This window comes from Cydia strobilella, chromosome 6, assembly GCF_947568885.1.
Source record: "Cydia strobilella chromosome 6, ilCydStro3.1, whole genome shotgun sequence".
Lineage (NCBI taxonomy): Eukaryota > Metazoa > Arthropoda > Insecta > Lepidoptera > Tortricidae > Cydia > Cydia strobilella.
This window is the reverse complement of record NC_086046.1, coordinates 4,413,922-4,428,225: the sequence shown is the minus strand read 5'-3', so window position 1 is coordinate 4,428,225 and position 14,304 is coordinate 4,413,922. Positions and strand designations below refer to the sequence as shown.

The 14,304-nt window shown below is 36.1% G+C and overlaps 1 long non-coding RNA gene and 2 other non-coding genes across 3 annotated transcripts; 1 reads left to right on the top strand and 2 right to left on the bottom strand.

Annotated features, from left to right (window-relative positions):
- Positions 1-4,943: 4,943 nt before the first annotated feature.
- Positions 4,944-6,054, top strand: LOC134742529 (uncharacterized). Its single transcript, XR_010127940.1, has 3 exons — positions 4,944-5,142; positions 5,418-5,525; positions 5,903-6,054. It is a non-coding gene; the product is annotated as an uncharacterized LOC134742529 (long non-coding RNA).
- A 4,643-nt stretch (positions 6,055-10,697) lies between these two features.
- Positions 10,698-10,772, bottom strand: Trnai-gau (transfer RNA isoleucine (anticodon GAU)). The gene has a single exon. It is a non-coding gene; the product is annotated as a tRNA-Ile (tRNA).
- Positions 10,773-11,061: 289 nt separating this feature from the next.
- Positions 11,062-11,134, bottom strand: Trnay-aua (transfer RNA tyrosine (anticodon AUA)). Its single transcript has one exon. It is a non-coding gene; the product is annotated as a tRNA-Tyr (tRNA).
- Positions 11,135-14,304: the final 3,170 nt, after the last annotated feature.

Genomic DNA, 14,304 nt, shown 5'->3' with positions numbered 1-14,304 from the left:
CTCATGGCCATACCTAACTATACTTGTATTCATTACAATACTCATACCCAAATACCCATCCCACACCATATCCGCACTCATACCTGTACCATATTCATATTCCTTACCATACTCATATTATACATATCTTCATACTCACAAAGATAGATATAACTCCGTAATAGATGGATACAGTCTAAGGAAAAAACGTGCCTCGAAAATCAAGAAAATTTGATTCTCGTTCAGAGGGCGCTACTAGTTTTGGCCAACTGTCGTATAGATGGCGTTGACGGTTTCGTTTGTTATTTAACAATTTTAACGCATATCAGTGAAAGAACATGGGTCAAAATCATAAAAATAATTAATGCAAATAAAAAAAATCATTTATCCATATTTAAATACATTTTATCGTATTTTTATAAATCTTCATTTTTAGTTTTAGTGTGTCGACAGATGGCAGTGAATTTACTGGGGTTACAAAATTTACTATGACAGTACCGCTCTAGTATAAGTTACTCTATGATACTCACATCGTACATCTTAGAACTTTAGCATATATTTAAATGGGACTACAAACTTACTTATGCAGTTCTTAAATCTTTAAAACGTGACTGATATTGCAATATTTTTAGGCTATTTATGGCTTGGTAAGCTAAACACTACTTACGTTTAAAATTTGAAGCTTGTCGGTATGCTAGAAGTACCTTAGAATTATGATGATCGTGAGTGAGTGAGTGTGTCAGTGACAAAACTAAGGAACTTTGACGTGCAATAATAAACTTCTTAAACTACAAGTTCAAATTGAATGTTCTTGGGAATATATCTAAGCCATATTATGCCTTATACGTCACTGAAAATTCAGGGTTCTAGCTTTAGCCAGAACAAAATCACAGGACGTCGAAAATGGCCTGAATGGCTTCGAGAAAAGGATGGTACGGCCGTGCCTCTGTTTTGCTCGAAATGGCGGGGGCACTCCCGTGCCCCCAGCTATGCCGAATAAAACGGACACTTTCAAATTTTTTTAATTGAAATAGACATCGCAGAAGATATTCGCCTATTTAAATACTAAAGTGTTGACTTACTTCAACCAGCAACAAAGATGTAATTCCACGATAACATAAAAATACGTAGAACAATGTGAAGTTGAATATCGAAAACACCACCTGAAAGTAAATTAAAGTGCATGTTAATATTCAATGTGCTATAGATTTTTGCTCGGACTTGTCCGTATAAGTATTAGTGCGAGCGAGACACCCGCGCGAATGACAGCTAACTGATGTGATTCTAATATCGAGTTAATGTCAGGTGCACGTTCGAACTGGCCTGTAAGTTTGTTTTTAACAAATATTATATTTACATTATAAATTTATATGTATATTTATGAAATTAATCAATGTAACCGTACAAAATAATATTTACCTGTACCCCAAAACATTGTTTGAGTTTAATACTGCATATCTGAAGGCGATTAAATGCCACAATTGATTCCTTTAGAGTCTGTCTTAAATTACTCATATTGACTCTTAGGTCCTCGTCACCTTTCGTGACGTCAAATTTTTCTAATATCTCGAGAGGTTCAATTAAATTTGTTTTTATTTGATTAACCGCTAAGGTGATTATACGAATTATGCCGTTAAAAGTTAAAATTTTAAGAAAAACCTGTATATCTTTCCAAAAATTTATAAATATTAGCAGTGCAAGTTTGGCGCATTGGAAAAAGTCACGATATAAAATTGGTATGTTGGTCAATTCAATCACTACAAATGACAGTATAAGAATAATCAAATGAACTGTTACTTTCCAAGTCAATATTTGAAGGGCTTTAGGGTAAACCGTACCTTTAGAGCAGTATTTATGAACAAGATTGATCTTCGACACGATTATACAAAACGTCATAGAGTCTTTTATACTAAGAATACAATCAAGCAAATTTATTGCAGTTGTCAATACTGCATACACAACTTCATTGACAAAAAACATAAAATTGTTGTTATATAATCTTTGATACTCGAAGTTTATTTTGTCTATACATGCCAATATGAAAATCAGAAATGTCAGTATGACTTTACAGATTACTCTTATTTGTCTCTGTCTGGTGAACGAAAAAAAATTTCTATAAATGCACGACATATTCTCCCCGATTATCAACATAGTCAATAACTTTATTTCGGATTTCAGACCCTCCATGTCTTTCAACACATCTAGGTTTGGGAACGCTTCGAATTTAAAAATTGAATATTTCAGTATACAATCCATTAGACAAGTTCGATAATTAAGGCACTTAGGTTATCGTAAATTTTTAAGGTAACGTTACAAATGTGAAAGCAATTATATGTATTAACACTTAATGGATGATTTTCTGATAAATATTACCCAGGTATTAAAGGATCGCGAACAAATGAATGACTGAAACATGGCTCAGTTATAGACAAAGTTAGCCGGGGAAAAAGGTTTACAATTTTGAGGGCATTAGGATTCGTGTTTTTCAGGTCATTTTGGACCATTGTCAGCCAAGTAGCAGGGCGTTTTCAACTCCACGCCCACGTTTCATCGTTGGTAGATCCAACGCCACTCGAACCATGTGATCAGAATACCGTCTGAGCATGTGACCGTACCAGCGTAATAGCTTTCTCTTCAGCTTCTCTTCAATAGGAGTGATTTAAAAAAAAACCTTAGCTTTTCTAGAAGTTATTCCTTGATCCAGGCATCCTGCCATCGTTCATCGGTAGAGATGAGCAGACGAGCAAAGAAGTTCTGAAATCTATCGAGAAACATTCCAAATAAAAATGCTCAGGTGGGCGGGAGGAGTGACTCGACTGGATAAAGTCAGAAATGAACTTATAATCATAATCATAATCATATCCGTAGACGCGATGATGACAATTATGAAAAAGGGCCTATAAATATACACAACCAACCACGAGGAAAGGCAAGACAACCCAAAACCTGGTGGTCAGATATGCAAAAAGAGATTCGGAAAGAGAACCTGAGTACTCAGAGAAGCCTGAACAGAGCACTCTGGCGCAGACATACAACAAGAGACCCGACCCCAGCTAAACTAAGGATAGGTAGACAAAGAAGTAGAATCATGTCATGCTACTTTTATAGTAAATATTCGTATTATTACCTCGTCTGCAACAATTTGACAATAAGTACATATTTTATTGATATTAATGTTTATTAAATATTTAATAGGACATTTAATTTGAATGCGAGGCCCTCCTCGCCCGGGTGCCTCGGGTGCCCCAATTTCCAATTTATTATTATAATTTGTTTGGACTTCTAAAAGCACGTTACGCTTAATGGTTTTAATTTTTAAGCATCAATTTTAATAGATATATATTGTAAGTCTGAGCTACAATGTAAAATTGAATTTAATTGTTTAGTTTTAATTCTGGAAAATCTTACATACATCCATTCGTAACTACCTAACTACATGTCATACGGTGCATGGAGACGAATCGCTGTGTGTTTTCAAGTATCATTTATAACAATAGTTTATATCACCAGTTGGAATTTTTTGATAATATCGTTTTATGAGCGTTTTTTTAAATAATGAGAATGCAAAACTGACATAAAGTAATTATTAATGACTATGTCATTTTTGCATGAAATTGTCTATGTTTCACTGAATCTTGGAATAACACTGACAGATTTCATAATAAGTATACGACAGTCCTTCATTTTGTAAAATTGTCTCAAATTTCAATCTCGTTTACGACTACTGCGCCAGTGAAAATTCTTATCATAAAGCACTTCAAAAAAATTACAGTTTGCCTCAAGAACATCTTTTTGATTTTTTTGAAAAATATTTTGGACGCGTCTGGCAAGGTTAAAAACCCGACCAAATGGTCTGGCCTATTTTTTATGACTACATATTTAGATACTACATTTTTACTTGTAGTAATGTCATAAATGTTGCCTCAAGATTATTATTAGGACCCAACAAAAAAAAACAAAAAATATTTATAAGGGTTGAGTTAGCCCCGCTACCCCACAGCCAGATCTGCAGTACTGAGTTATTGTATGATAGGAGAAGTATCAGACAAATTTTTAGTTAGCCTACTACTTTATACCTACTCCAAAATCGGCCAGCTCTCGGACCATAAGTTTAATGATACTACTGACATATTTTTTAATAACCGATTTTTTTCACTCTTAATATGCAGTGGGGGAGACCGAGGTGAGTTGTGACAGAGGAGAGTTGTGACATTGTCGATTTTTTGGAACCTCTTAATTGTTAGCGAACTCGCAACAGTGCGCGTTTGTTAGCTAGTAACTTGAACTAACAAACGCGCCCTATTGCGAGCTCGTTATTAGATAATAGATTTAAAAAAAACGACGATGTCACAACTCTCCTCTGTCACAACTCACCTCGGTCTCCCCTGCCTTCAGCCAGCGGTTTTTGAAAAATCGTAAGTTGCTAAAAAATATAAATAATGTAACTCTATAATTTAGGTATTTTACAATCTAATCGACTCAGCGGGCTTAGCATGGTAGCGTGACAAGGCCGTGATAGGGCGAAATCGTGATAGTTATCCACATCTGACAGCGGTAGATGACAGAATGACAGCGGTAGATGACAGAATGACAGCGGTAGACGACAGAATGACAGCGGTAGACGACAGAATGACAGCGGTAGATGACAGAATGACAGCGGTAGATGACAGAATGACAGCGGTAGATGACAGGAGCTTGACAGACGACAATTTGCATAACATAGTCGTTGCCGTCGTTGATAATTTGACACATTGTCCCATTTTGACAGTTCAACTTCGTTAATTCTATCTACGTGCTTCTTAGGTGACGATAAGCCTTGTCGTGAAAACAAAATTATTGAATAAACCAATTTTAAGGTATAAATTACGGGTAAATATCAGTTTTTCTATGATATTGAGTTATTAGTTACAATGTTCCGCTGTATATATATATTGTCAATTTTTTCTTTGCAGGAAACCAAATTTTATTATTCCTACTCGCGGATGCTGTTAAAGAAAAAGAGCGTCTAAAAATCTCGTGCATAGCTTTATCAAGACACTCTTACAACCCGTCTGATATGCCAGACGAAGAATTTCGGGCATTTCGCATATTTACAGTTATGTGCCGAACTTAACGCCGAGCCTCAAAAGTCAAAACGGTGATGGATTACTAAAACACCTAAAGGTAAAGCTATAAAATTGCAGTGTTTCTCGTAAAGTTTACATGTCTGTCAAACAAACCTCTCGATAACAATGCTCCTAAACTCTTAAATACTACCTCACATTATAAATGTAAAAGTTAGTATGATAAGATATCTGTTGCACAATCTCTTACTTATGCTATTAACCTAGGTTAGGTTACATTACTAAGCTACTTTTTACCTCAACATTCAAATCCTAACCTAAGGGGGAAAATCTACTTGAAAAACTTACATCTAGGTAGATACTTTTTTGTTTTAGGTTCTAACAGGTGTAATAACACCTGCTAGCTGATGGCAACTAGTCCATTGGTCAGACTACTGTGAGCCAGTAGCTATTGAAGCAATTTGTAATAGCTGTAAATAGAAGGTAGGTTCTTTTGAGTACCGAATTAAGTACTAGACATAAAAAAAAAACTGTAACGCTCCACTAGGTCTGTCTTAGTAGGTAACTTTTACTCTTTTGAATAAGTATGAGTGTGGCTGTATTGTGCAATGAGATAGGTACCTATTATTTGATAGTTAGGTACCTCTGAGATACATAATCTGGGAATGCAATATTAGGTTTAAATAAGGCACCCAGTTCTAATCTAATCTGCGCCTTGTTTACAGACATAAAGACAAATGATTGTTCCCGGCGATTAGTTAGTATATCTTGGGTGCAAATATACTGTTCTCATGTGAAAATATTTCCTCCGTTGCTGCCACATGAACCTACTTTTACTTATTTCCTTCTATTTCTTCCAGAAAACTTCTCTTGGATCAAGGGAGAAATTAAGGAAGGCGCTCCTCAAGGACTTCCTAAGCATCATGCACAAAACCGGCTGTTACTAAGAGTGTGCGCTTGCGAGTTGCTAGCGAGCTTAATAAATACATACTTATGTCGCCTATGTTTTACTATCACACGAATACCTACCTAAACTATTTACCTATGTTTCTATACAAGTAGAGACTAGTAAACATTCAAGACGGACAATCTTCATACAAAACAGCATTCCCCGCAACTTTAATGGACTCGACATAGGTGAATAGGTTTCGCTTATTCCTATTTTTTATTTTAGCTTTATACGTAATAAATCTGTCACTGTTAGGTACTTAGTACCTCTATTATAGCTGACTCATAGCGCGGTCCCGATACTTTAGCACTGAATTATCTCTGTTAGTGCTGAGACAAAACAAGCCTCTATAACTGAAATAACCTCAAGTCTCATCTCTATAAATGGAACCCTCTGTAAATGAGGCAGAAATTTACTTATACCTGGCTGAGACCCTGGGTAGGTGGAATAATAATAATAAAATTCTTTATTGTGCACTACAAAGAAAAATACATGTTACAAACAAAGACAGGACATAATGTTTTAATGTTTATTTGGGCACAAACGGTACATGTTTCTTATAACTAGTTTCTTATAAGTGAGAAATATTGCCCCCCCTTGATGAGATGAGTATAGGCTAAAGGTGTGGCGCCATCTATTCGAGTATAACTTTTTCTTGCTTTCCGAGGCACATTTTTTCCTTATACTATTTATCTTGCTTATACGGAGTTACATAATTATGTCTTTGCTATAAGTAACTTAAATTCCATTTACAACAATGACAATTCTCGCGGCGTTGTCAGTCTTCTATGTTTACTAATGTAAACTCTGATACAGATATGTAACAATGTCGGATTGTCGGCTCTGTGCTGCTGGAGAGAATATTATAAATGAGTAAATAATACAACCATTGCCAAGAAAATAAACGAAGTTTATTTACACAAACCTATTAAGTAAATGTAGATAGATAGACAAATCATTTATTCTTTTGCCACAATACACACATATAAAAGAAACAAAAGAAAAATATAAAAACAAAACAAAAAAACCCGTAGGATTGCTGTGTGCGTTGCAGCAAAACAAAATTGCTGTGCCCTTACAGGGTCTGTATTCTTGTAATTTGTAATACTATGAGCAATAAATATGTTTGAGTTTGAAAAGGGTTCCAAATTATTGTTATAATTATTAGCTTCTTGACATATTATAAAAATGTTAAATTAAATTAGATATGCAGGCATTATAATTGGTACAAGCAATAGATTATAATATAAGTATAAATAGGTAACAAAGATAGATATAACTCCGTAATAGATGAATACAGTCTAAGGAAAAAAAGTGCTTCGAAAATCAAGAAAATTTGATTCTCGTTCAGAGGGCGCTACTAGCTTTGGCCTACTGTCGTATAGATGGCGTTGACGGTTTCGTTTGTCATTAAAACAATTTTAACGCATATCAGTGAAAGAACATGGGTCAAAATCATAATAATAATTAATGCAAATAAAAAAACTCATTTATCCATATTTAAATACATTTTATCGTATTTTTATAAATCTTCATTTTTAGTTTTAAAGTGTGTCGATAGATGGCAGTGAATTTACTGTGGTTACAAGATTTACTATGACAGTACCGCTCTAGTGTAGGTAATGAGGGCTACCGCGTTTAATTCCGCCGCTAGGGGCGCGAGTGTAGATGGAGGTCTTTCAAAATGTCCAATGCAAAGAAGTTTTAGGGGCTTCAAGCTTTTTTATCGGGAATTTACTTAACTCCTTCCTTATTCATAATTGTGGTAAATGTTTGTTCGTCTTTGATTAATCATGGTAAACATGATATAGCTCAATAAATGTTAGTGGTTTATAAAAACTGCCAACTAAAATATGCAAAATTGAACAAGTTGAAAAAATGGCACATTTAGACGTTAAAATACCTTTGTGTATATTAGAACGTATTGATTTTATAAAAATAAGCATAGAAGAATTTACATCTACAGTGGCGCCAACTGGTGAGCACAAAAACTTTAGCCCTCTGTAGGTACCTCATAAGTACTAACATTATGTGCCCTACCCGGGTGTCAATGTACTGACTACATTTTACTAACATCTTCTGTAATGCACATGACTTTTAATGTTAAATAAATGAAATGAAATAAGGATTTTGTTCAAACTGATATTTTTGATACAAGTTTTTATTGCCGATTCTTTTAACAGGCAAGGAGGACTATCGTTTTTTTGCTCACCAGTTGGCGCCTCTGTTCTTCTTCTTCTTTTAAAATTATGGCTACAGCCCAGTGGGACTATTTCGCCAGTATCAAGGTATTAAGAGGTTTAAAAACGACAAAAATTGTACGGTTGTACAAGACAGTGTACGGTGATTTGTTAGCTCTTGTAAATCGATAGCTAGACTTTACAAGAAGCACGTGGACTACCGGCCGTTGACTCCAAGATGGTGGTTAAACCATTTACTGCACACTACCACATTAGTTTACTGTATAATAAGCTATCGATATTACACTTTGAACAATATTAATGAGCAAAAAACAAAGTAATTAATCACGATGCTAACTATCAAGATGGCGCTCGAACCGGAAGTCCGGCGCCTCTGTTGATGGTGGTCCAAAACACTAAAGAACAGCTGTCAGTCATTGAAGTGACATTTGACATTTCGAACTATGGAAAAGACCACCATCTACACTAGCGCCCCTAGCGGCGAATTCATACGCGTTAGCCCTCACTAATACTTATCAAGACAATTCTAACAAATCCAGACACAAATTAGGTTGCGTTATTTTATCTCCTTCTATGACCTCCTATATGACCACTTCCTGCGTCCATCATCAGATATTCGATCGTACTGCAGGGAAAAGGTACCCTACGTTCATACAAATTTAAATTTGTATGCAGGGGGGTGCCTTTTCTCTGCAGCTGACTGTACCATAATATTCCGTTATCACCCAACTTATATAATGTATTATGTTATCACCCAACTTAAAGAATGTATGTGAAGTTTTAGCTCAATCGAATACAGGGAAGTGTGGTCGTATTGATTTTATAAAAATAAGCATAGAAGAATTTACATCTACAGTGGCGCCAACTGGTGAGCACAAAAACTGTAGCCCTCTGTAGGTACCTCACAAGTACTAACATTATGTGCCCTACCCGGGTGTCAATGTACTGACTACATTTTACTAACATCTTCTGTAATGCACATGACTTTTAATGTTAAATAAATGAAATGAAATAAGGATTTTGTTAAAACTGATATTTTTGATACAAGTTTTTATTGCCGATTCTTTTAACAGGCAAAGAGGACTATCGTTTTTTTGCTCACCAGTTGGCGCCTCTGTTGATGGTGGTCCAAAACACTAAAGGACAGTTGTCAGTCATTAAAGTGACAAGTGACATTTGACATTTCGAACTATGGAAAAGACCACCATCTACACTAGCGCCCCTAGCGGCGAATTCATACGCGTGGCTAACTCACTAATATCAATAGATGGATACAGTCTAAGGAAAAAACGTGCCTCGAAAATCAAGACAATTTGATTCTCGTTCAGAGGGCGCTACTAGTTTTGGCCTACAGTCGTATAGATGGCGTTGACGGTTTCGTTTATTATTTAACAATTTTAACGCATATCAGTGAAAGAACATGGGTCAAAATCATAAAAATAATTAATGCAAATAAAAAAAATCATTTATCTATATATCTAAATACATTTTATCGTATTTTTATAAATCTTCGTTTTTAGTTTTAAAGTATGTTGACAGATGGCAGTGAATTTACTGGGGTTACAAAATTTAATATGACAGTACCGCTCTAGTATAAGTAACTCTATGCTAATACTTATCAAGACAATTCTAACAAATCCAGACACAAATTCGGTTGCGTTATTTTATCTCCTTCTATGACCTCCTATATGACCACTTCCTGCGTCCATCATCAGATATTCGATGGTACTGCAGGGAAAAGGTACCCCACGTTCATGCAAATTTAAATTTGTATGCAGGGGGTGCCTTTTCTCTGCAGCTGACTGTACCATAATATTGCGTTATCACCCAACTCATATAATGTATTATGTTATCACCCAACTTAAAGAGTGTATGTGAAGTTTTAGCTCAATCGAATACAGGGAAGTGTGGTCTAATTTATCTTGCAGGACTTGATACATACATTGCAACGTTGCAACTTAAGTTTGTAAAAAAAAATCCTTTACACTGTAATAGATTCACCTACATATGTTTTACAAATAAACACTGACTATTGACTATTCGAAATGCATGGACATGCCACTTGCTGAGAGGTTTGTTCCAGGCGGAATGTAAGAACTTTTCTTCTTTCGTTCGATAGCTAAATTTTATGACTATCCCTTTTCTAAATAAGTCTTCCATGTCCTCGATAATTTGAGTGTCCTCTAATATGTTATGACTGAAACAGAAACAAAATAGATTAGATGAGGTCATGAGTTGTATAGGTATAGTGGTGCAGGCTAGTATGGCGGTTCATTGGCAAATTATGAGAAAATAATGTCACTTTTAGAAAGCTCTCGTTTTTAAGTCAGGGGGATTTTTTTTGTTTCTCAGTATTCAGCAACATCTACCTGTAAGAAATGATCTTAACACACACACACACACACACACAATGTGCTAATACCCATACTTAACTTTTTTTTTAAGCAGAAACATATGCGAGCGTTACTCCAGATTTTTAAATTAAAGGAAAAATGGAATAATTTACACCTCCGGCAGGACTCGAACCTGCGACCATTGGAACATCGGTCCAATCGCTTCTGCCAACTGAGCCACGGAGCCCTACATAATTTATGGCACAAAGTGTGGTGGTCTTTTTTGTCAATAAACTTGGATTCTTGCATACAAAACCAGGTTCTATAATATAGGTACAGACAGGGTAAGAAAAAAATGTTTTTGAAGTTTTGAGTGAGGTCGACGGGTTTCAAAGTTTTTAATATTTGTTAGGATCCTTATGCACTTTTTCTATAGTGTGAGTAAATGTATGAATAATTACGTAGTTTTTAACAAGCAGAAACGTCTGCGATCGATGCTATTAAGCTTAGAATAAATTTAAAAGTGGAAAAATTACTGCCTTGGGTGAGACTTGAACTCACGGCCTCTGGATCTATACTCCAGCGCTCTGCCAATTGAGCCACCAAGACCTCATTCATAGTCAGCAAATCTTCCCACTATATGGGTCTAGGGGACCCTAGCGATATCTACCGTAAGAGTGTTACACTTCTTAAACGGCCACCGGAGTTCCAAGTAATATTGGAAGTTCACGTTCAGTTAGTGATAGTTTAACAAACTTACATACATACATATAATCACGCCTATTTCCCGGAGGGGTAGGCAGAGACCACGGATTTCCACTTGTGTAGCCGGCTAACTAGAGCGGTAGAAAATGAAAACTAGGTTCTTATAGTAAAACAATATAATAATAAAATATGTACAATAAATTAAACTAATTTCTGTCAGTACACGAGTCAAAACCAATAAAATATCGTCACTGGCCTTAACGTTTTCGATTTCCAATCTTCGTCGATCCGAACGATGAATTTCCGCAGCGGTAGTAGCAACTGCGGGCTACGCGGGCTCACCAGGCGCAAGCAGATAAAACTTCAGGAGCGAATATCCAGAAAATAAGTAGCTTCAATCATGCGTCTTCAGTTTTAAACCAAAAGAAAGGGCTGCAACAATCGTGCGTTCTTAGTTTCCGGGTTGAAACCTAACCCAAGCCTCATTCAGTTACAAAAAACCAGTGACGTACAAATAAGACTTGGATTAGGTTTAATTTAAACATAAACTTAATACTATACAAATTTTACCTGCATTAGTCGCAGCCCTCGTATTACTATCGTATTAATACTTTTAACACAAATCACATAAGCATGGAGTCACATTAAATAAATATTAGTAATCAGAGTTGTGGGTTATTTGCAACAAAATTCCCAGAGAAAAATTATGAGAAAAAAACAAAAGACGGGCGAATGGCTTAATTTTTTTTTACAGCCGGCCAGTGCGCGCGGTGGCTGCACTATGCAGGTTTGCCATGTTACAGTACCCCTCGCGCCCAGGAGAATTTTCCAAAATATGACATGAAGGAAAATTCCAGAAAGAGAAAAAAAAACTTAAATTATGTAACACATATTTACAATTTCAAATCTTTAATATGCCATCTGCCTATGGCACGTCCATTAGAATCTGCCAATTCATATACAAGAGGAGACAATTTTTTTAATATAGTACATTTTACAAATTTGGGCGCTAGTTTTGCAGTAAAATATTTACCAGCATCACTAAGCTGGTAATTACGACGCCAAACAACATCGCCTTCATTAAACTCTGCATGTTTACGCCTTAAATTATAATATTTACAATTTTTTACATGTGCATCCCAAATTGCGGCTTGCACTTTGTCGAGAATAGGGGACAAGTGGCCTAAGTTCTCAGCGTATTTATCACGCGGTGCAAAAATGAGGTCCTCGTAATCGACTTCACTTGAATTGGGAGCACCATAGAATGACCCGCAAGGGACAAGCTCTCTACCGTACACTAGAAAAACTGGAGTGAACCCAGTTACTTCATTAACACTGGTGTTCATGGCAAATTGGATTTTAGGAATATTAAGATCCCAATTTCTATGATCATTCTCTACAAACGAGCTAATAGCTGTTATTAAGGTGCGATTGTATCGCTCAACAGAATTCACTTGAGGGCAATATTTAGGGGTAAAATGTACTTCAGGAATTTGATATTTACTGAAAAGATCCTGTAAATCATTACTAATAAACTGAGCACCATTGTCCATTATAACAGTCCGTGGAAAACCATGTACCAAGAATACGAAATCTTCCAAAATCTTACAAATTATATTAGACGTTGCCTTTTTAATTGGAAATATTAAGCAGTATTTGGAAAAGCAGCAATTGACAACTAAAATGTACCGATTTTGTTTACGTGTCATTGGTAATGTGCCAACAAGGTCGATAGATAAACACTGAAATGGTCTGCAACACTCCTTTGGTTTGCCCATTATTCCCAAAGTTTGATGATTCTGGTACTGTAACATTGGGCGCCAATGTAGCCGGCTAACTAGAGCGGTAGAAAATGAAAACTAGGTTCTTATAGTAAAACAATATAATAATAAAATATGTACAATAAATTAAACTAATTTCTGTCAGTACACGAGTCAAAACCAATAAAATATCGTCACTGGCCTTAACGTTTTCGATTTCCAATCTTCGTCGAGCCGAACGATGAATTTCCGCAGCGGTAGTAGCAACTGCGGGCTACGCGGGCTCACCAGGCGCAAGCAGATAAAACTTCAGGAGCGAATATCCAGAAAATAAGTAGCTTCAATCATGCGTCTTCAGTTTTAAACCAAAAGAAAGGGCTGCAACAATCGTGCGTTCTTAGTTTCCGGGTTGAAACCTAACCCAAGCCTCATTCAGTTACAAAAAACCAGTGACGTACAAATAAGACTTGGATTAGGTTTAATTTAAACATAAACTTAATACTATACAAATTTTACCTGCATTAGTCGCAGCCCTCGTATTACTATCGTATTAATACTTTTAACACAAATCACATAAGCATGGAGTCACATTAAATAAATATTAGTAATCAGAGTTGTGGGTTATTTGCAACAAAATTCCCAGAGAAAAATTATGAGAAAAAAACAAAAGACGGGCGAATGGCTTAATTTTTTTTTACAGCCGGCCAGTGCGCGCGGTGGCTGCACTATGCAGGTTTGCCATGTTACACTTGTTACGATCCTGACATACCTCTTTCGCTACCTTCACTTTCATAACGTTCCTCATACACGCTCGCCGGTTTAGGGTGCTCTACCTGGTCTTTCTTCAGGATTTCCCCGATCTGATCAGAAAAAGTCCGCCGAGGTCTGCCCCTTCCCAACTCCCGTTTCTACCTCTCCCTTATACACTCTCTTTGTTAGCCTTTTTCCACTCATTCTTTCCACGTGTCTAAACAGGGAGTATATATATATATATATTTCGCTAGCATTTTCTTCTGCGCCTAAGCATCGTCATCGACTGAAAAACAAATTCATGATAAAGTCAGTTATTGATTATTGGTCAAACAATCTACACGAACTATAACTTTTTCTATAAATAAATTATTGTTCTTTAGAGAAACTTACATTATCGGTGGCATTTTCTTTAGTTTTCACATCAAATCAGTATATATTTTTTTCTAGTCAGTTGTATTTTCTTCAGACGCGCACGCGTGCTTGTCAATGTCAATATTGTCAATTGTCAAAACGTTAAGCCCGCTACAGACTACGCGGTGCGAAACCGCGAACGCGAGCGTG